The sequence below is a fragment of the Miniopterus schreibersii genome (genome assembly GCF_964146895.1).
Source record: "Miniopterus schreibersii genome assembly, chromosome: 9".
Taxonomy (NCBI): Eukaryota; Metazoa; Chordata; class Mammalia; order Chiroptera; family Miniopteridae; genus Miniopterus; species Miniopterus schreibersii.
Window position 1 is genome coordinate 83,729,873 of NC_138118.1, and position 19,682 is coordinate 83,749,554.

The 19,682-nt window shown below is 60.2% G+C and overlaps 1 protein-coding gene across 1 annotated transcript in view; it reads left to right on the forward strand.

The window, feature by feature from the left end:
• The first annotated feature begins 2,200 nt into the window (after window positions 1-2,200).
• The window catches only part of TNS3 (tensin 3), a 122,876-nt gene continuing 105,394 nt past the window's right edge, over window positions 2,201-19,682 (forward strand). The window contains exon 1 of the mRNA XM_081146485.1: window positions 2,201-2,298. The gene's annotated coding sequence lies outside the window, so the exon portion shown is untranslated. The remainder of the gene's footprint in view (window positions 2,299-19,682) is intronic.

Genomic DNA, 19,682 nt, shown 5'->3' on the forward strand with positions numbered 1-19,682 from the left:
GAGCAGAGAGGAGCTGGGGGTAGAGACATGAGTGCTTTCTGCCGGGTCCCGCCACCCCCGGCCTGCAGCCTGGGAAGGGCACAGGGCTCTTGGCGTACAGCTGGTTTCCCTCAGCTAAACTGGCTTGAGACTTTTGTTTTCAGATTTGAGGTATTTTTGGATGGGTAAGAATGGAAAAAATGTGCTTTCCCTGTTTCAGATAATTGCAGCATGCCCTGTTTTTGTTTAAATTCTTGGAAACAAGAATTGTAGCCTGTGAAGTGGGGAGGCCTGGACCCAGGCAGGCTCCCGCTCGGCAGGGGCAGGGGCAGGAACAGCGTGGGTGTCTGCACTTTGGGGAACCGGGGAGGCAGCCACATGGGTTAGCCCGAGGACACGGGGTCCAGTGTGCCTTCTCCCTTCTGGGGACATGCAGGGAGCGTGAGGACAGGCGCTGTGTGAGCGGGCGTCCAGGACACCGCGGTCCCAGAAACAAGGTGTGGTGGGCCCAGCCGGCCTGGGAGGGGACAGCAGGGGGGCAGCACTTTGAGGGTAGAGATTTTATGTTTTGTTTTTTAGTTGATTTCTGAGAGAGGAAGGGAGAGGGGGAGAGAGAGAAACATCAGTGATGAGAGTCATGGATCATCTGCCTCCTGCACACCCCCTACTGGGGATCAAGCCTGCAGCCGCTGTGACCCCACTTCCCTTGAGGATCCTTCGCTGGGACTTCCTGTCTCCTCCTCGGAGGGTCTCTGGGGGGGGGTCTCCCAGAGGGAGAGGGTTTGCCTCAGGGAAGGACTGACCTGCCCAGAGGGCGAACCTCATGCTTTTGGCTTCTGCAGAAGTAATGCCACCCCCAGAGCATGGCAAGGTGCCTCCAGTCTCCTAAAGGGGCCGTGCAGGGTCGGAGTGAAATCTGAGTGGGGCTGGGCCTCACTTTTCGGGGTAACCCGGGTCCCCTGCATGTAAAGACATCCCCTCAGGGATGGCTTTCTGGCTCCCTTTCTTAAGCTGTTCCTGACAAGCCCGGTTTGGTTTCCCTGCTCCCTCTGCAGGCAGCACCCGCAGGGCTGGTCCGGAGGGTTTGGGTGGCGCCCCCCGAAGCGGGGCCTGCCATGGTAAAACACTCCAAGCCCCCAGCCTCCTCCAGGTGGGGCTCTAAGAGCATCTGGTCTGGGTGGCAGACACAACCTCTGTCCCGTCTGCAGGAGGCGGGGCGGGGTGCTTTCCTGCAGACGCCTTCCTGGTGTCCTTGGGTTTCCAGTGCCCGCAGGTAGGAAGAAGGGCGTGGGTTATACCAGAGAGGCGTTCACAGCATGCTGCTCGCCCCCCAGGCTTCAGCGGTGGGGAAACTGAGGCTGAGATGAGTGGGGGCCCCTGGATCTTGTGGATGCCGGCATCTACCTGCCTCTCCTCCTCTGAGCGGCCCTGCCCGGGAGCTTCTTGCCTGTCTGCCCCTGACCCGCCTGAGTCCTGCTCATCTGAAGAAGCCATGTGACCTCTGAAGTCTTCCCTGGCTCCCTCCCTCCCGGACCTTGGACGGGTTCCCCCAGTCCTGCCGTGTCCATTTTGTGGGCGAGAGGCCTAGAGACTGTGAGCTGCAGGCAGGTGGGAGGGCTCCCTCCTGAGAGCACAGTCCTTGTGGGACAGAAGGAAGGGTGAGGGGCTGGGGGAAGGAAGGAAGGAAGGAAGGAAGGAAGGAAGGAAGGAAGGAAGGAAGGAAGGAAGGAAGGAAGGAAGGAAGGAAGGAAGGAAGGAAGGAAGGAGGAGGAAGGAGGGAGGGAGGGAGGGAGGGAAGGAGGGAGGGAGGGAGGGAGTGGAGGAAAGAAGGAGGGAAGGAGGGAAGGAGGGAAGGAAGGAAGGAAGGAAGGAAGGAAGGAAGGAAGGAAGGAAGGAAGGAAGGAAGGAAGGAAGGAAGGAAGGAGGGAAGGAAGGAGGGAAGGAAGGAGGGAGGGAGTTGTGTAGGAAGCAGGACTCAGCCCGCCCACCCGGACGCAGCCCCATGAGCACCTGGAGCTGGGCTCTCCTGGGGTCTGACCGTCCGTCCGTCCGTCTGGCCACCGCGGGGGGGCCCTGGGCACCCGGGGCCGCAGCCCGCCCCGAGCCGGCGCATTGTTCGGGCGGCGAGGCCAGGTGACCCGCCAGCTCCGCGCGGGCGGCGCGATTGCCCTTCGCCGCCTCGAGGGGGCCCTGCGGCGGCCGCGAGCCAGGAGGACGCCCGCCCGCCCGCCCGCCCGCCCGCGCGCTCCTCGCTCCGCGCTCCCCGCTCCCGCCCGGCGCCAGCTGCTGCGCCATCGCCCCCGGGACCGCGCCGCCGCCGCCCAGGTACCGAGGGGCCCGCGCGCCGCCCTCTTTGTTTCGGGTCCGGCGCCTGCGTCGGCGCCCTGGACGCGGGGAGGGCGCTCCGGGCTCGCGGGGAGGGGAGTCCGCGCGCGCGGGGACCGGGCTCGGCCAGGGTCCGGGAACGAGGGTGCGGGGACAGGATCCGGGGACGCGGGGAGCGGGAGCGGGGCTCGCGGGGACTTGGCTCGGCGGGGATCGGGGGCGGGACCCGGGGCGCGGGCCGCCGCGGCCACGCTCGGAGGCCGGGGGACGGGGTCCTGGTCTGGGGCGCAGGCCGGAGCGGCACCGTCGCCGCGCTCCCGAGTGGACTTCACTCTCCAGGACGTCCCGCGGCTGCACGGCGGAGGGCGCCGCCGGGACCTGCCCCGGGGAGGCCGGGCACCCTCTCCCGCCCGGTGCCAGCCGCCCCCGGGTGCGTGCGTCCCCGCTGCCCTGCGGGGGCGGGCGCGGGCGCGGGCGGGGGCGCGGGGCCACCTGTGGCATGTGCCCGCCCGCGCGCTGACAGGCGGGAGGAGGGCGCGGGTCTCCGTGCGGGGTCCCTGCGCCACCCCAGCTGCCGCCCGAGCCGGCGGTTTGCTGGAAGTGACTTGAAAGTCTGCGCGAAGGACCGAGACACCCCCCCCATTCCCAAGACCGGGCAGGCGGGCGAGCCCCCCTCCGACGCGGTGGAAACATAAAAGCGCCGCGGGGTGCAGGCCGCGGGAACACCCCCGAGGGCGGCGCTGCCCACGGAGAAGCCCCGGACCCCAGGGTGCCGCGGCCCTCCGCTCGCTTTGATCTCCTGGCAGCGTGTCCCCCGTTTTTTTTTCACTCCTGGGGCTATGAATGCAGATCTCCGAGGACTCTTAAAATACCCTGAACATGTGGGTGTGAAAGTCGTAATGCGTTCGTGTTGCGCGGCGCCTCGGAACCAACTTTTGCGAGCTTTCGGTGTATTTCCTGGAGGCCTGGCCGGGGAGCGCGGGAGGTGCGGTGGCCTCTGCCTTTGGCGCTAGATCTGCTGGTCCTTGGGGTTGTGTCTTCCCTCTCTGAGCCCTCGGAGGTTGTATTTGCAAATCAATCAACAAGTATGAAGCAGGCATTTCTGTGAGGGGCTGGAGCGCAGCTGGAGGGTGGAGGGGCCTCCCGGGCTGGGCTGGGTCCGGCCAGGCCGGGCTGGGCCGGGAGGATCCGGGCCTCTTTGGACTGAGCTGATTGGGAACTGGCAGGTGGCCAGAGCCCTGACCTCGGAGACAAAGTAATAGTAACCTTGCTGTGCCATAGGACAAGTCAGTGGCCTCAGACACAAGGTGACAGCCTGGTGCTGTGGAGTGTGTGTTTGTGTTGAGGGCTCAGCTGGCCTTCATTTCACCAAATAACAACCCTGGGGGTGGCAGCTGGGGTTAAGACCCATTTTACAGATGTACCAACTGAGGCAGAGAACTGGAGGTAGCACATGGAGTGGGGAGGTACACCCAGGGTCCGGGCCAGGACGGTGGGTGCCGGGGCCTGCACCTGTTGAGCGTGCACTCTAGGGTGAGTGGATCCTATCCTCACAGCGGGTCCCTCAGTGGGGGGCCCTGGGTTTCAGGGCTGCCCAGGAATTCTTTGTTTACAAACCTCCAGCAGAGAGGAAAAGCAGGACCTCAGGGAAACCTGCTCCTGGATGCAAATAGACTGACTTTTACTAAGTAGCTTTGGCACCTCAGGGCTTTAAATGGAGCTACTTGCAAATGTGACCTAGGGAGCTAAAGGTCACTGGGTCAAAGTCTGTCCCTGGGCTGCGGGCCTTGTTGGTGGTGATGGGGGCACAAATGGCCCGGGAAGGAGGCGAAAAGGCAAGAAAGGGGAGGGGAGAGACGGGAAGATTTCAGACCCAGCACTGGTGAGGGCCCATTTCAGAGGCAAGGGAGACGGTGAAGGAGAGACTGGACCAGGCCTCTGGCTGTGTCCACCCTGGACGACCCTCCAGCATCAGCCTAGCACACACCAGAGGGCTTTTGGGGGAGCCTTTGGTTCCCTCTCTCCCGCCCCCAGGAGCTCCTGTGTGGGGGAGGTGCAAGGCTCTCCTTGGGGGAACCTGCAGAAAGTTCCTGGGCAGTGAGGCTCTTGGGGGAGAGGCCCCGTTTTGTGCCTGGGTCTGAGGGGTCTGCTCCGGGCAGCAGGAGCTGGGTGGGGAGAGGTCCGGGAGGTGGGCGACCCTGGACTTAGGGTGGGGGTGGGGCAGGGGGTCATCAGGACCTGGAGCCAGCCCAGTCACCCGGAGTCCTTTGCAGTCCTCTCTGTTGATCCAGAATAAGGGGTTTTGGTTAGTTGGTTAGTTACGTAGGTGTTTGGTTAGCTGTTAGCAGGGGCGTTGAACCTGCCTGGAGTGTTGTCTGGTTCTGTGCGCAGTCCCAGCTGCTCAAGTACCATCACTTCTTTTAGCCTCACAGGAAGGGGGGGGGAGGGAGGCACCGTGTGCGATGAGGCCCGATCGTCCCAGGGATGCCCGTGTGGGACTGGCAGTTAAGCCTCGACTGCCCCACTGCCAGGATCTGTGTCTCCACGCTGCGTCACCGCTTTCAAACAGCAAGACCTCGAAAACCACAGCCACCCAGCGACGTGGGCCAGCCTCAGCGCAGACGGTGCTGTGCATCTCCTGGGGCGCGGAGTCCTCGAGCAGGCAGCCACGCCAGGGTGCGCTCAGGGTGGGACCCGACAGGGGTGTTCTCGCTGTCTGCGTTTCCTGTTCAAGCTCAACACCAGAGTCTGCAGCACTGTACTCTGTGTACAGGGACTGTGTTCCCCCGGCGCCTCCAGTGCCCTGCTGCAGGGACACCTCGCTGTTTTCCTCCCTGTGCGCTCCGGCACGCCGCCCCGCCCAGTGTCCCCTACCTGGTGTCCCAGACCCCCACTGGGGGCTGCCCTTGCTCGACAGGAGGGAGGAAGCCAGTGGAGGCAGGTGGCCTCCGTCTGGGCCGCTGTTAGGAGCCGTCAGTGTCACTGAGGGGTTGATGGTCATCATGGTGACTCCTAGACATTTAAAAACAGTTACGTTAATTATTTTAAAAGAGAAGGCAGTGATCTGGAATTAATACATTTTATCCCAAATGGGCTAAATAATGAAAAATGTATGTTTACAGTGTCCTGTCTGTGATCATGAAAATTCCTAGGGTTAGGGTTAGGGTGGAGCAGTCCCAGCTATGCCAAGGACTGCTGTGCTGTTCAGAGCAACCACCTCCAGGACATATACCTTTGCTAATATGTCCCGGGGTAAGCAGCAGGATCTCTCCTGCTCTCAGCCCAGTAACCTTGCAAGAATAGCGCCTTCTTTTGACTGTGGGGCGACTCACTCCGACCCTGGCCGCTCCCTCATCATGATCTGATCGCTCCTCAACCTTTTGAGACATTACTTTGTCTCCTTTTTCTGAATTGGGCACCGAGACTCACTGAACTTAAAAATCTTGCCCCTGTCACAAGGCTGGTGGGTCCAGGTCCGGTTGGAACCCGGTGTGTCTTGGGACAGAGCCTGGGCCTGGCCATTGTCCACAGAAGGTGACTGCCCCCTAAATCCCTAGGGGCCAGAGCCTGCGACTGGGTGTGGGGGTGTGAGGTCCCCAGTTGGAACCCAGGTCCCTCTGCAGTGCTGGAATTTCTTCTAAGACCAGGGATCTCCAAGGTCCCCCCACCCAGCACCCCCCTTTCTGGGCACACGTGCCAAGTCTCAGGGAGCCTCGGTGGCCACAGCTGGCCCTGGGTTCCTGCTGCAGCTGCTTCCTAGAGGTGGGGCCTGTGCCTCCCTTGCGTCCGTCTCCCCTTCCTTCCTCCCTGGGCTCTAATTCTGGCTGTGATTCGGGCACGTGGTCCCTGCTGCCTTCCTCTTCCTCTCCTCGGAGAAATAATAGCACCCGGTGCACCCTCTGCAGCCGGTTTTGTTTCTAAGGTTCATTAACCCTCTATGCACCCCCAGCCCAGCCTCCCAGTGGCAGCGTCTCGGCCAGGCTGCGCCTGTGCACCAGGGCACCCTCCAGGTGGGCGCAAGGTTGCACCCCCTCATTGTGTCTCAGGGTCCCAGCAATGGGACGTGGCCTGATTGGTTTGGAAGACACAGGAGAGGAGTGGGTCCAGCCGGGGGGGGGGGGGGGGGGGGGAAGGAGCACGTGCCCCTGGGAGGTGGCCTGGGTGCCGGCTCCTCCGTGGCCTGCACTTGCGTTTCTTGTCACCGAGGGACCCTGGGGAGCTGGAGGGCTGGGAGTCCGCTCTCCCATTGCCCCAACACAGTGGCAGGGTGTTGTCTCACTGCGGCCGCGAGATGGGGAGCAGGCCCACATCTGGCTGCGTGTCGCCCTGGGGCCAGGCTGGGCCATTAGCCGGGGCGCCTGCGTTCTGCACACATTCCTCCCAGAGCCGGGGAACAAAAGGGCCCCATTGACTGGGTCCTGGCGCTCCTCTTCCCTTGTAATCCATCACCGGTCCCCAAGTCTCCTGAGCGCTCACCCCCTCGCCACGGTGATTCTGGACACAGATCAAAGGTACAGCTCAGGCAGCCGCCCAGAGGCCAGAGCCGGGCTCTGGCAGCCGCAAACCTGGGGTACAGCCACCCTTTTCCACAGCGACTGTCCCCATGGTTCCTACCTGCAGCCTGGGGACATGGCCTGCTCTCAGGGGCTCACACCAGTACTCCCCGTGGGGGTGGTTTTGTGTGATTGGGGCTGTTCGTCCAGCTTGTGGCTTGGGGCCCGTGCTTCCTGGGGTCAGTGCTGAATCTCCACAGCCCGGGGCTCTTCCTGGAACATCTCGTCCCCATTCGATCTGACCCCCAAAGGCAGGCCTGTGAGACAGCTGGGGGGGCGGGGGAGGGAAGGTCCTGGGGACAGCGAGTCCGGGATGACCCAGGACAGGTGTGTTCCCACAGCATCTCCTCTGGGAACGCCTGAGGCTGGGGGTGCAGGAGGGGGTCTCCCCTGTGCTTGTCTGCTCTGGACTTGGCCGGATGGGCCTTGTCACCTCTATGGCGCAGGGCAGAAGATTCTCAGACCACGGATGTGTCTTTGCCTCTAAGCTGTTCTTTGACTCTTCTACAACGTAGCTGGTCATTTATTCTTGCTCGCTGTGATCTCGGAGAAGACGGAGAAATGCTAAGGATGCAGGAGGAGCGTCCCTGAGGCAACGTTCCCGAGCCGTGTGTGCTGGGCACGCCCTGTGCTCTCAGAGTTTACCAAGCTGAGATCACATGTGTGTGTGACTTTGTGTCCTGCCTTTTAGCATCGACGTGGCAAGGACAGCATTCCCTTACCCCCACCCCCACCCCCTCCACGGCTGCGCTCGTGCCCTGCTGACCACAGCACAGGGCCGCAGTCCGTGGGCACCACCACCACGTGGCCTGCGGTCACCATGGCCTGCGTGCAGCCCTGCAAGGACATCGTGGGGCAAGACCCGGCTAGTCATGCCCTTGGAGAGACTTCTAAAGCTATTCAAGGTCAAAGGACACAAAGTCTTTTTGATTGTGGTAAAATACATATAACATAAACTTTACTATTTTAATCATTTTTTAAGCGCACACAGCGCTGGGGCACTAAGCACATTCACATTGCTGCATGGCCATCACCACGTCCATCCACAGAGCCCGTCGCCCTGAAAGCTGAACCTCTGTCCCCTTCGAACACCCTCTCCCCACCCCAGCCCCTGGCACCACTCTGCTTTCTGTCTCGATGAATTTGGCTGTTTTAGGGACCTAATATAAGTGGACTCTTACAGTATCCGTCCTTCTGCGACCAGCTTATTTCACTCAGTGTAACATCCCCAAGGTCCATCCGAGTAGCGGCAGGTGTGGGAATCTCCTTCTTCAGGGCTGCGTGCTATTCCACCGCATGTGTAGACCAAATCTGCTTGTCACTCTCATGGTGATGGACACTCGGGCAGTGCCCACATTTTGGCTTCTGTAGGAGCCCCTGCTCTGCACTCTTTTGGGTTCATATCCAGAAGTGAACCCAAACTTTCTGAAGTCCCTTGGTATACATGGTCCAATTGCGTTGAGAAACAGCAGGGCCACCAGTCCCGTCCGTGTTGCCCATGTACCTGAGCGCCAGGCGGTGCGGGGCCTGCAGGCAGCACCCGGCCTGCAGGAAGGGAAGAGGGCCGTCTTCCCGGCTGTTTTGACAGGTTGTGTAAACTCCGTGATTAATGCAATGAGAAAGCAGGAAGAATGTCTTTCTTTTTTTTTTTTTTTTTAAAAAAAAAAAAAGCCTTCGGGGTTTCTTGGTTTTATTTTCAATTAAAAGGGTCTGATTCTGTTTCTGGAGACTGGTTTTAATTTGGGTAAATGGTTTGGTCTGGGAGCCCCTGCCAGAGCCTGTGATCTGGAAGAGCAATTACTCCCGCTCGTCAGCTGCTCCTGCGGGGACAGACCGGCCTGCTCTGGTTTGGCCCCCATGGCAAGGTGACATGGCCTGGGAGGCCTGTGCCTGAGAGGGAGGCAGAGCCTGTGGGCAGGGCGGCCCAGAGGGCGAGGCGAGGCCGACCTGGTGGCCACTGGTTAATTTTTACCCGGTGAGAATGTGTTCCCAGTCCCAGCGGGGAAGGCCAGCCAGTGGCCCTCCCCGCCCCCACCCGCCCAGAACCACTGGACCAGGATTCCCAGCCTCCTGGGCATTTGCAGAAGTGCCCAGGTGTTGAGGATGTGGGTGGGGTGCAGACGGGCCATCCTCACGTTTGTCCCCCAGCAGAGAGGCTGCCTGGGCCACCAAAGGGGTGTTGGCAAGATGAGCTGAGGGCGGAAATCCGGGGGCTCTTCGGTCCCAGAGTGCAGCTCAGAAGATGGAGGGTGCGCTGGGCCAGGTTGGGGAAGAATTGGTGGCTACGAGGGGTTTGGGGTAGAAACCCTGAGGCAGGGAACAAGGACCCCCAGCCTGGGTGGGCATGGAGGCCATGGGCCTGGCTGCAGGAGAAGCCAGTGGGCACCCCATTCCTGCAGGAGGGTGGAGCCGAACCCCCCAGGCTTTGGGTACCCACCTTAGAGCTGGGTCCTGCTGGCTTATGGAGGAGGTGTGGGGCAGCTGAGAGCAGTGGGGGGACCAGCCCTTGGGGCCCGACCCCCTTCCCTGGGGTGAGTCCGGGGCTGCTGCCCTAAGGAAGGGTAAGGGTCCTGTGTCGGGGGCTGCATGGGGTAACGTCAGTAGCTCCATTTCCTAAAAGCGGGGGCAGCATGCACACCCCCATTTCCACAGGAGCCCTGGCAGCCCCCTGGTCCCCCTCAGAGACCTCTGTCCTTGCCGCCTGTGAGGCCGCAATTTTAACCAGGTTACGGTGATGAAGAATTTGCACCAGATGAGTGGCAACAACAGAGTGATTTATTTTGCTTCTTACCCCCTCTGTACCCCCCTTTAAATCAGAATAATCCCTAAACCCACTTTTACAGCGATCTGTTTGCTGCTGGAGACGCACTCGCAGCTGAGTGGCGCCTGTGTGTGTGAGGTTCCTGTGGCCACATAACACACTCACCACTTTCCTGCATGTCCCCAGGACAGAGCCCCTGGGCGCGAGGGGGGGCCGGAGCCACCTGGGGTCTGGGTGGGACCTGAGCCCCGGCCCCGTGCTGCCCTTCCTGCTGCCCAGGGAGCCTGTCCGGGGTCGTCCGGCACACGCTGGGGTCGGGCCGTGAGCGCCGTGTTCCTCTCATTCAGACCCGAGCTCCTCCAAGGACGAGGCCAAGGCTCCTTGTGTTTTTATGTGATAAGAGCTTTGGGAAACGGTGCGAGTGACATCACTCGGGGCCTCCCCGGTCTTCCCAATGGGGGGAGGCATCCCCGCCCTTGGAAACCTTCTGGAAGCTGATTTTTCACTGGAAGAGAGCGGGGTGCTTGCCTTTTTCTCGGGGTGTCGTGGACTTGTTTGGGGCCACTGTGCTGCATCTCGGGAGCCAGGCTCTCAGGTGACTCTGGTCACTTTCAGGGACGTCCTCGACGTGCCTCTTACAGACGCGCAGATGTGGCCTTGTTCCTTCTCAGGAAAGAGCCACATCCAGGTTGTCACGTTATTGAAAGTTGGTGGCAAGAGCGTCTGGGAATGCAGGAGAGGGAGCCCCTGACGAGCGTCATGGACGCAAAACAGTGACTTTACTCTTCGGTGGCCACGAGGTGTCCTTTGGACTGAGTGTGTTGTGGGGTGTCCTTGAATCTATACTGTGAAATCCAGGGTCATTTCCTTTGTCTTGTGCTCAGAGTGGAGTCCGGCTGGACGTAGACCAGGAGCGGAGGGTAACCTCCCCTCTCACAGGAAAACGAGGGTTTTGTCCCTGTAAAGTGCTGGCGTCCAGCAGCCTTGCTGCCTCCGTCACCTCTCTGCTCTCTGGCGCCCAGATCATGTTCACAGTTCTTTCTTGGGGACTGGACACATTTCAAAACCGGCCAAATTCTGGGGAGATGTTTCAGTCGGCTGCGTGATACGCTTGGTGCTACAGCTCACCGTTCAGAGAACTGTGGCTTCATCTCAGGCCACAGGCGAGCTGGGCACAGTCCCTCCCGACTGCTGATCCGGGCACAGTCCCTCCCCACTGCTGATCCAGGCACAGTCCCTCCCGACTGCTGATCCGTGTCTCTGCCCACAGAGACGGCAGCACCTCCTGGCTTGGTAGTGAACCAGTGGGGTCTGGCCGTGGCCTTGGGGGACAGATGGCCCGTGGGGCGGGACCTGTCACCTGCCTCGGCTTCCCGAGCATCCTGCTCCAGCCCAGAGCCCAGCTCGGTGGGGCATCAGTCCATATACCTCAGGCTTGTAGCTGAGGACAAAAGGTGTCACCCGAGGGTGGCGGAGGCGGGTGGGTGGGACGCATCAATTATTGATGCCCCCGTGGCCCCGTCGAGAGCGACTCCTTTGTCTCTTCTTTCCTCTTTGTTCACTCGCTCACTGCGTCTGTGTAGCCGACTGTGCGATGGCCGCCTGTGTCCAGGGCTGTCAGCCCTCAGAGTCTCCGAGGAGAGGGGCCTCCCCGGGTCCCGTACGAGCGTCAGTCCCCCAGCTGCCCAGTGGGGAGACTGGCACTGCGACCGTGCAGGGCGATCGTGACGCCATCGGAGCTGCAGCTGCCCAGCTCTGAGCTGAGCTCCACCCACACCTGAGGCGGGGGGTCCTTGCTTGTCCTGGGCTTGTTTCCTTCTTTAATATCTTTCATTGTGATAATTTCCTTATTTAAAAAAAGTTTTTATTGATTTGAGAGAGAGAGGAAAGGGGAGGGGGAGAGGGAGAAGCATCCATGTGAGGGAGAAACGTCCATCTGTTGCCTCCTGCATGCATCCGGACCAGGGAGTGAATCTGCAACGGGCAGGTGTGCAGACCGGGAACCAAGCGAACCAGCCACCCTTTGGCGCGTGGGACGGTGCTCAACCCACCGAGCCACGGCGGCCAGGGCCCGTTGTGATCGTCCTCAAGCAGTCCCCAAAGTAGAAGGAACAGGACCCTGAAGCCACCAGCCAGGCCGGGCGTTTATCAGGATTTGCCATCCCGTGCCTGTCCTGTCCCCTCCCCCTCCCCGAGGAACGGAAGCCCCCGCGGGCGCCCGCACGCTTAGGTGCCGCACTCTCACACACTCGGCTTGCACAGCCGGTGCCCAGCCTGGGCCCTGGCCAGACCGTTGCCACCCACTAGCTGCATTGTATTCAGATTTCCATGATTGCCTCAGAAAGTCCTTCCCAGGCGGGCGTGCCAGAACCCGGATGCCAACAAGGCCCCCACCCCCGCGGCCGGCGCTGGGTGTGGGGCAGAGGCCTGGCCCGGGTCCAGGCAGCAGAGATAGCCAGGGTGGATGTGATGTCAGGGTGGGCCAGGGGGCATGCCTTTGACCTTGGCAGGGGCTGGAGGCCGGAGAGCAGGAAGGCTGTTCCTCCCGCTGGCGGGAGGCTGTGCATCCTCTAGGCCCCTTGCCGCTGGTCTCCATTCTCTCTCCCTCCCTCTCTCTCTCTCTCTCTAAAGCCTCGCCAGAGGATATATATATAGTTTTTCCATTGCTTTTCAGAGAGAGTGGAAAGGAGAGAGAGCGAGAGAAAGAGAAACATCGATGTAAAAGAGACACATCCATTGCTTGCCTCCTGCACACCCCCGACGGGGGCTGGGGATTGAGCCTGCAGCCCAAGTACATGCCCTTGACGGGAAAACAAACCCAAAACCCGTCAGTCCGAGGGCTGACACTCTAACCAATGAGCCACACGTCTCCTTCAATGAGCACGGTCTCCTTTCTCTTGCATGGCCCTGGGACCTGCACCAGAAGGTCCTTGGAGCTCATCAGTGGCCTTCGTCCTGATCTGCCTTAATCAGCTCCCTGATTAAAACTGGAGCATGAGTCCCCGTGTCTGCATGTTCACTGGGATGTCCTCACTACGGGCCTTGAAGCCGAGGGAGTCATCTGTGTGAATGGAAGTTGTCCACTTACTCTGCCTTCCCTGGGGCTCCCATGGGGTGTCTGGGCTCTGGGAGGGGTCCGGCTGGTTTTTACGTGCCTTGGCCCATGAACGGGCTCCCTGAGGTCGTCCAAAGCCCCCTTCTGCCATGATTCTTGGACATAGGCTCTGACCCTAGAGGGAGGCTCAGTTTTCCTGCCCAGTGTGCACAGAGGATGCCACAGAGGGGCCCTTCTGCCCTTTCCCTGTGCACAGAATGTCTGGGACGCCTGCTGGGTGGGGTTGGGTGAGTAGCACAGAAACAGGACATGGGAGCCAGTCTAAATTCACAAGCAGGGGAAGGCTGGTGGGCATGAACCCCACTTCCTAGAATGAAACCCTGGCGCCCTCTCCCTGCCCTTGTCCCCCAGGGCTGCCGAGGGAGGAGCCCGGCTCTAGAAGGGGGGCACCCAGAGTCTGGGGACGCCTCAGGGGGTGTGTGAGGCCCTCTGCAGACTGGCCGATGGGGAGCTTCCCCTCTGGAGAACTGTGAGCAGAGGAAGGGTTCTGGCGGGATCACCTGGAGCAGCCGCACCGCTTTGATCCCGGGCCCTGGGCCTGCCGTGGCTTGCCACCCCGTCACGCCAGGAGCCCACATGGGCTCTGGGACTGGCAGCTTGCTCACTCTCGCCTGCAGGAAGTATGCGCCTCGAGGGGGGTGACTGGAGAGGGTCTGGCTGGGCCTAGCCCCACCTCCGGGGGCTCAGCTGTGGGTGGGAGTGGTCCAGAGGCTCTGGACCAGGCAGGCAGGCAGTCAGGGGGATGTCCAGCCGCCCGTTCACTGCCCTCCTTCACCCAGCCTCCTGACATGGGGCACCCTTCCAGTTGTAGGCTCTCTCTGGAAAATTCCATGTACCTGCCTGTGAGCAGTGGGTGTGATCCCTGGTCCCTGAGTGCACATGTCAGTGTTTTCGGTTGCCCAGCATCCTGCCTCCTCCCACTGGAGGTCATAGCGAGGATTAAACAGAAAAGATTCCTGATATTTCCAAATGTCCCTGAGGTGTCCTCTGTGGCTGGCAGAGAAATCAGCCAGTACTTACAAAAATGGGCTATGATGAAAAAATTCCAGAGTATTCTACAAGTTGTCACTGTGTTTCTTTAAAAAACAACCCCAACTTCAGTTATTTGCAGATGTACCTCCAGTGAGGTTTATTCCATAAAAGAGGGAATTGGGGTTCGGGAGAATCCGAACACACGCTTCACATACCCCCCTGCTTACCTCCCCCTCTGTGTGTGCATGGGTATGCATGTGTGTGCGCGTGTGTGCATATGTGCACTTGCATATCTCGATGCACTGGCTCACATGTCTGTGCAAGCACACATGTGCTGTGTGTATAAACATGTGCATGTGTACACATGTAATGCATGTCTGCAGGGCACATGCATGTGTACATGTGTGTGTGTGTACACATGTTGCCAATTCCCGAGACCCAGGCAGCGAGCGGGGATTCTGTTGCCTCCGCTATTTTTTGTGTCCCCAGGCAAATCGCCTCTGACGTCCCCGGTGCTGAACTCCAGACAGCTTCCTGGCTCTCGAGATTAACGGGGATGCATCTCTAAGTAGTCCTTTTATTTGTCAAATCCCTGTATTCTGTTTGAATCTATCTTGCAGCCAAAACAGCCTCGGGGGAAAAGAAGGGAAAAGGCGGTGAATTGGGTTTGTCAGAAAAATATGACGGGATGGGGTGTGTGCAAATAAACACGAATGCGGCTCCTCTCCGCAGCCGAGTGTCCCCGGGCTGCGGGGCGGCTCCCAGGCCCCAGGGCCGCCCCTCACAGAGAAACATTGTTGCACTGCGGAGTCTCTGCAGAGCTGCAGCGCATTTGTGTCCCCCACGTGCCGAAGCCGACCTGGTCTCTGTTACTCCTCGTCTCTGTTACTCCTTAATGGTTACATAACGTTTCCATTTAGGGTTTGCTGGGGGGATTCTTCCATGTTGGGATGGTCCCTGTGCCAGGTGCGTGCCTCCCCCACCCAGCTCCGTGCCCTCCCTGGTTGGTGGCCTGCGCTTCCCTCCGTTGTTACTGAAGCCGGCACGGTCGCCCTCGTGCCCTGCGCCCCGTCTTAGGACACCTCCTTCCGCGGAGGGCGGAGTGAGCAGGGCCAGGAGCGGGACCGTATCACCTTGCAGAGTGTGCCCCAGTACCAGCCGACCCTCACGGGGTGTCCCTGCCGCAGTTCTGGACAACGACAGGGCCAAAGGCTCCTTGCTGCCCCTGCAGCTCTGCCCGGGCCCAGCCTTCCCTCCCTCACCTCCTGGGCCCCCTCGGCAAGGCCACCTCCCATCCATCGCTCACCCTGCCCCCTCCTCGGGGTGGGCTCAGGGGGCAACCACCTTGCCCCAGGACCTGCCAACCCCTGGTGCCAGCCACCAGCCACCATCGTCCCTTGCGGGGGGCACATCATGGGAGCAAGATGCTAACTGGGCTGGGCTTTCTGCCCCAACTCTGTGCCCCTCCTCCCCGCAGCCTCTCTGCCATGAGGCACCCTTTTCACTTCTCTGCCTGTCACAGACCCGGTCTCCACAGTGGCCCATCCCACCCCAGAGCCCCCAGTGTCCCCCACCTGGGTGTGACCCGCAGTGGTTTGTTCCCATCCTTGGCCGCAGTGTCCTTTGGGCGTCTGCCTTCCCCTTCGGGCTCTGGGGTGCCTGGCGGGCGGAGGGATGGGTGCTGTGAATCACAGCCAATCAGCTAATCAGAAGCCAAAGGGCAGCAGGTACAAGGCCCCGAGCTCCCCAGCTCCGCGGCCCTGCCCGGGTGTGACCGCAGGGCGTGGCCTCCGCGGCCTGGCGCCCGTCTGTGTTGACTTAAGTCCTGATTGCTGAAGTGCCCTGCGTGCGTCGGGGTGGACACGTGTGCGAGGAAGCCGAGGTCCGCCCCGAGTGGGGTGCCGCGCGTGGGGGCCCCGCACAGGTGTGTTGCTCTGTCTGCCCCGCAGGGACGGTGACGGGGCTGGGACCGCAGGCGCCACGGGAGCGGGAAGCCCCGGCGCTGGGGCTGGGATAGCTCACGGACCGTAAGGGAGGGCGAGAGGATGGCGGTTCACTTTGGAACTCATAAACTTCAGCTTTTTTTACCCAAGCCCAGAATGTCTTCTTTACTCCCAATGCTTTTATTTAATCTTCCTGCGTCTCTGCGCTGGAGATAATTGTGGGGGGGAGGGGGGGCGTGTAAAACAATTTGCAGGACTTTCCGCCCCGCCTCCCCGCCTAGGCCCGCCTGGAGACTCTGTACTCGCCCAAACCAAGCAATAAAAACGCTTCCCGGCCTCGACTTTTATTTTCACTTTAATTAAGGTGTGATTGACACAATACTGTGAGTGTCGGGTGTGCCACACGAGTCGGTATTTGAGCTCAGTGTGAAGCGATCCCGTCAGGGTAACGTCCGCCGTCGTCTCCATCGCCACGGTCACCTGTCCACTCCAGTCGGAGCTGTTTCAGGTTATTTTGCTAGGTTGGGTCGTGACATTTTATTTTGTTTCCCGTGCTTGGTGGCGTTAAGTGCTTTGGCGTTGGTGGCACTTTTTTGAAAAATTGCTTCTGGATCACTAAGAACCAAGTCTGAACCTCGCCTGGCTCTCCAGACTTGTAGATTTAATTCCGTTCTAGGTTTGTAAGTTGAACGACAGAGCTCCAGAACAGAAACTTTGACATTTAAGAATTTCATTATATATCTTGTCAGTAAAAAATGAGAAAGTGGCTGGTTTTAAAATCTGGTAACTTCACAATGAAAAGAAATTTATGAGTATGGTGATTCTGATAAAGTATTCATTTCCTAATGAAAAACACTTTAGCTTTTTAAAAATATAAATTATAAAGGTGTTATTAACGTGAGGATTTTTAAATTATCAGCAAGTGCCTTACGCCCACCCGAGGATAAAAACTGGGACTCACGGTGGCGGCCATGAACAGAACAACTCCTGCTCTTTAAAAAACTTAAGGACTAAGGAGTTAGAAGCTGTTAACTGATGAATCCGTGCTGTTCTGTCACATGTCTAGGGAGGGGCTCCTGCTTCAGTCCGAGGAGCCCTCTTCGCAGAATGTCAGTGGTGTTTCATGACTTGTCATCACTGGTAGCAGGTCACCTGCAGACCCTCAGCAGGTGGCAGAGGGTCCGGGTGCCCCTGGTGCCCCCTCCTAGGGGATGATGCTGTAGGCACGTGCTCTGTCCCCGAGTGTGGGTGCCCAGTGCGCCTTCACCTGCTGCAGACCAGAGGGCCCACAGGGCAGGTGTGGGGGTCTTGGACCTGGAACCTGCAGCCCAAGGTCCATGGGGGTCATTGTGCCCCCTTCCCCCAGGACCAGCTCTGCCATGGCTGTGGAGCCCCTGCCTGTCTCCCAGAAGCAGGATAACATCCCCGTATCCAGGATTCCTGGGCGAGGGGCATGGGGAGTGCCCCGCCCCACCCTCCGTAGGCATCTCAAGGCCTGTCCCCAGGCCTGGACGAACATGCGGATTTTCCTCTGAGTTAAGTAAAAGCCGCTGTGAAATAATTCGATCTGAAATCAGCAGGGAAGAGTTGAAAAGGCCAGGACAGTCCCGCAGCGCGCTCCTCAGCGCCCGGCAGGAAGTGGGCGCTCCCTGTCCCCGCAGCCCCAGTGCTGAGAGCAGCAGAATCTGCCCGAGATGGTGGATCCCGCAGTTCCACGAGGAACCAGCTGATTCCTGTTTCGTGCGAGTGTCTGCGGTCAGTGACGGGGCAGAGGTGCCCGGTGGGTGAGGAGGGCAGAGCCCCAGACGTCTTCCACCCTCGTGCCCTGGCACTGCACAGAGGGCCTCGCTGCCCCCACCAGCTCACTCAGGACAATCAGGACAGGACAGGCTGGGGCCTGCTTGTCCACCCCGCTCAGCCAGGATCAGCGGTCGGCGAGTGGACAGGGGGACTGGGGGCTCAGGGCTCTGGGTAGTTAGCTGTGTGGCCTCCGGCTGGCCTCCGAGTGTGAGACACAGAGGCTGGCGGAGGGCCCTCCGGGTGCAGTCCCCTCCTTGGGCCACCTTCGCAGGGAGAAATCTCGGTTTCCATGGACTAGTCTCATGTTTACGTATCGTGTCCGTCTCCACCCTGGCCCACAGGTGCTGTTTCCCGGAGAGGGGGAGACTGAGTGTCTGGGCCCCTGTTCCGATGACCGTGAGCTCTATGTGCGAGGGGCAGAAATAGGCTGTGAGCTCTGACCTGCAAGGGGCAGGGGCAGGGGCAGGTGTGGGGAGGACGGGCGGGGTTTGCTTTCTCCTTTCTGAGGTTGAGGCCTTGGTCCACTCAAGCAGGAGCCCACCCTCCACCCTGCCCTCACCCTCAGGTGCCGCCTGCTGGAAGGCAGCCCTGTGTCCACCAGGCCTGCTCCCTCCAGACGGCGAGGACACCGAGGAGACCAAGGAGGAGAGTGGGTCGCACCCCTAGTCAGGACTGGAGGGGACGTCACTGTCTGGGGGCTGGGGGTGCCCTTTAATGTAACCCTTTCTTTTGCTCTGCGAGTTCTTGGATGAGACATCTGTTTGGAGCAGGGGAGGGAAGAGCACACACTGGAAGCTGACTTTGTGGATAAAGCGTTTTCTCTGCACTTTTTGAAGGCGGGGGTGGGGTGGGGGGGGGATGAAAAGGGGAAGGCGGGAAGTGGGGACCAGTGCTTACTCAGAGCATATGCAAAACCGAGATACTCAGGGTGGCCATCCCCACTTGTTCCTTAAAAGAAGCTGTGTGATGTGGGCGGACTGTGGTCTCCGCTGGAGTTGCCTGGAATTCTGCGGCCAAGGACCAGGACATTTTGGCTGAATTGGCTGGACTGGGTGACCTCCCTGGAGGCCAGGGGACTCATGAGTCCATCACAGGATCACTGAGCACCTGTGTGACTTTGGGAGACCCAAGGGACGTGAGGGAAGCGAAGTCACCGTGGAGCACATCCCTCAGACCTGCGTCCTCAGGAAGGGGCCTCCCTGCACCTCTGACAGCCCCGGGGGGCAGGTCCGGACCCATATCTCCTTTAATGCTTAGCACCGCCCTGCGAGGTGGCCCCTTGTCCCCAAGGATGTCCCAGGTCAGGTGATGTGCCTATGCTCCCCGTGGGCCCTGCCAGCCAGCTCCCTGGCTCTCCCATCTTCCAGGCCCCCTGGGACCTTGGTTTCCCCTTGAGTTCAGTGCTCCCATTGGGAATTACTGAAATGGGGAGTGCTCCCAGGTGTGGCTAGGAGCCGGAGCCTGCTGAGTGGGAGGCCCTGAGAGCAAGGATCTGGCCCAAAGTCTGTGCCTGAACATGGCCCAGGTGGCTGAGTGTGACGGGCCTGTGGCAGATGCAACGTGTGGTGGCATGGGTGGTGCACAGGGGAGGCATCTGCCCCCAGTGTTCGGTGACTTCATTGCAGACACCGGGCTGAGCTTCCGGCGAATTGAGCAGGTGCTGGGGTGTCCGGGCTCAGGGCTCAGGACCCTCACAGGGGTGTGGGGATACCTGGGCACCGTGGGGTTCAGGTTGTGTTCCCCATGCAGGAACTCCAGCAGTAGAGTTGTGCTGTAACCTCGGATGTGTCCCAGGTGCCTCCGAGGCCACGGTCAGTTGGGCCCTGAAGGAGGCCCAGCCAGCCTCCTGTGTCGTAGACGGAGACATTCTCTTTCCCCTTCCAGAATAAGCAGGGGAGGTGATGTGAGACTGTGCAGAGCTCCAGAGCGGCAGTGACGGATGGGAGAGTGTGGCTGTCTTCTGAGTTCCCAGGACTCGTGGGAGCTAAAACCTTTCCCGTCTCCCCACCCCACCCCCAGGTACCTCTGAACCTTCCCCTGTACACCCCTGTCCCTCCGGGTGGGAGGCGCCCTGAGGCCACACAGGCACCTGTCCCCATCAGACCTGTGCTCACGAATTTCTATCAGTGGATTCGTGGGCTGTGGTTCCTACTTTACCCACTGGTTATAATCCAGTGTTGTCACTGTCACCGGCCCTCGTATGTGCTGGCGGCCCCAGTGTGCCCAGGTTCCCA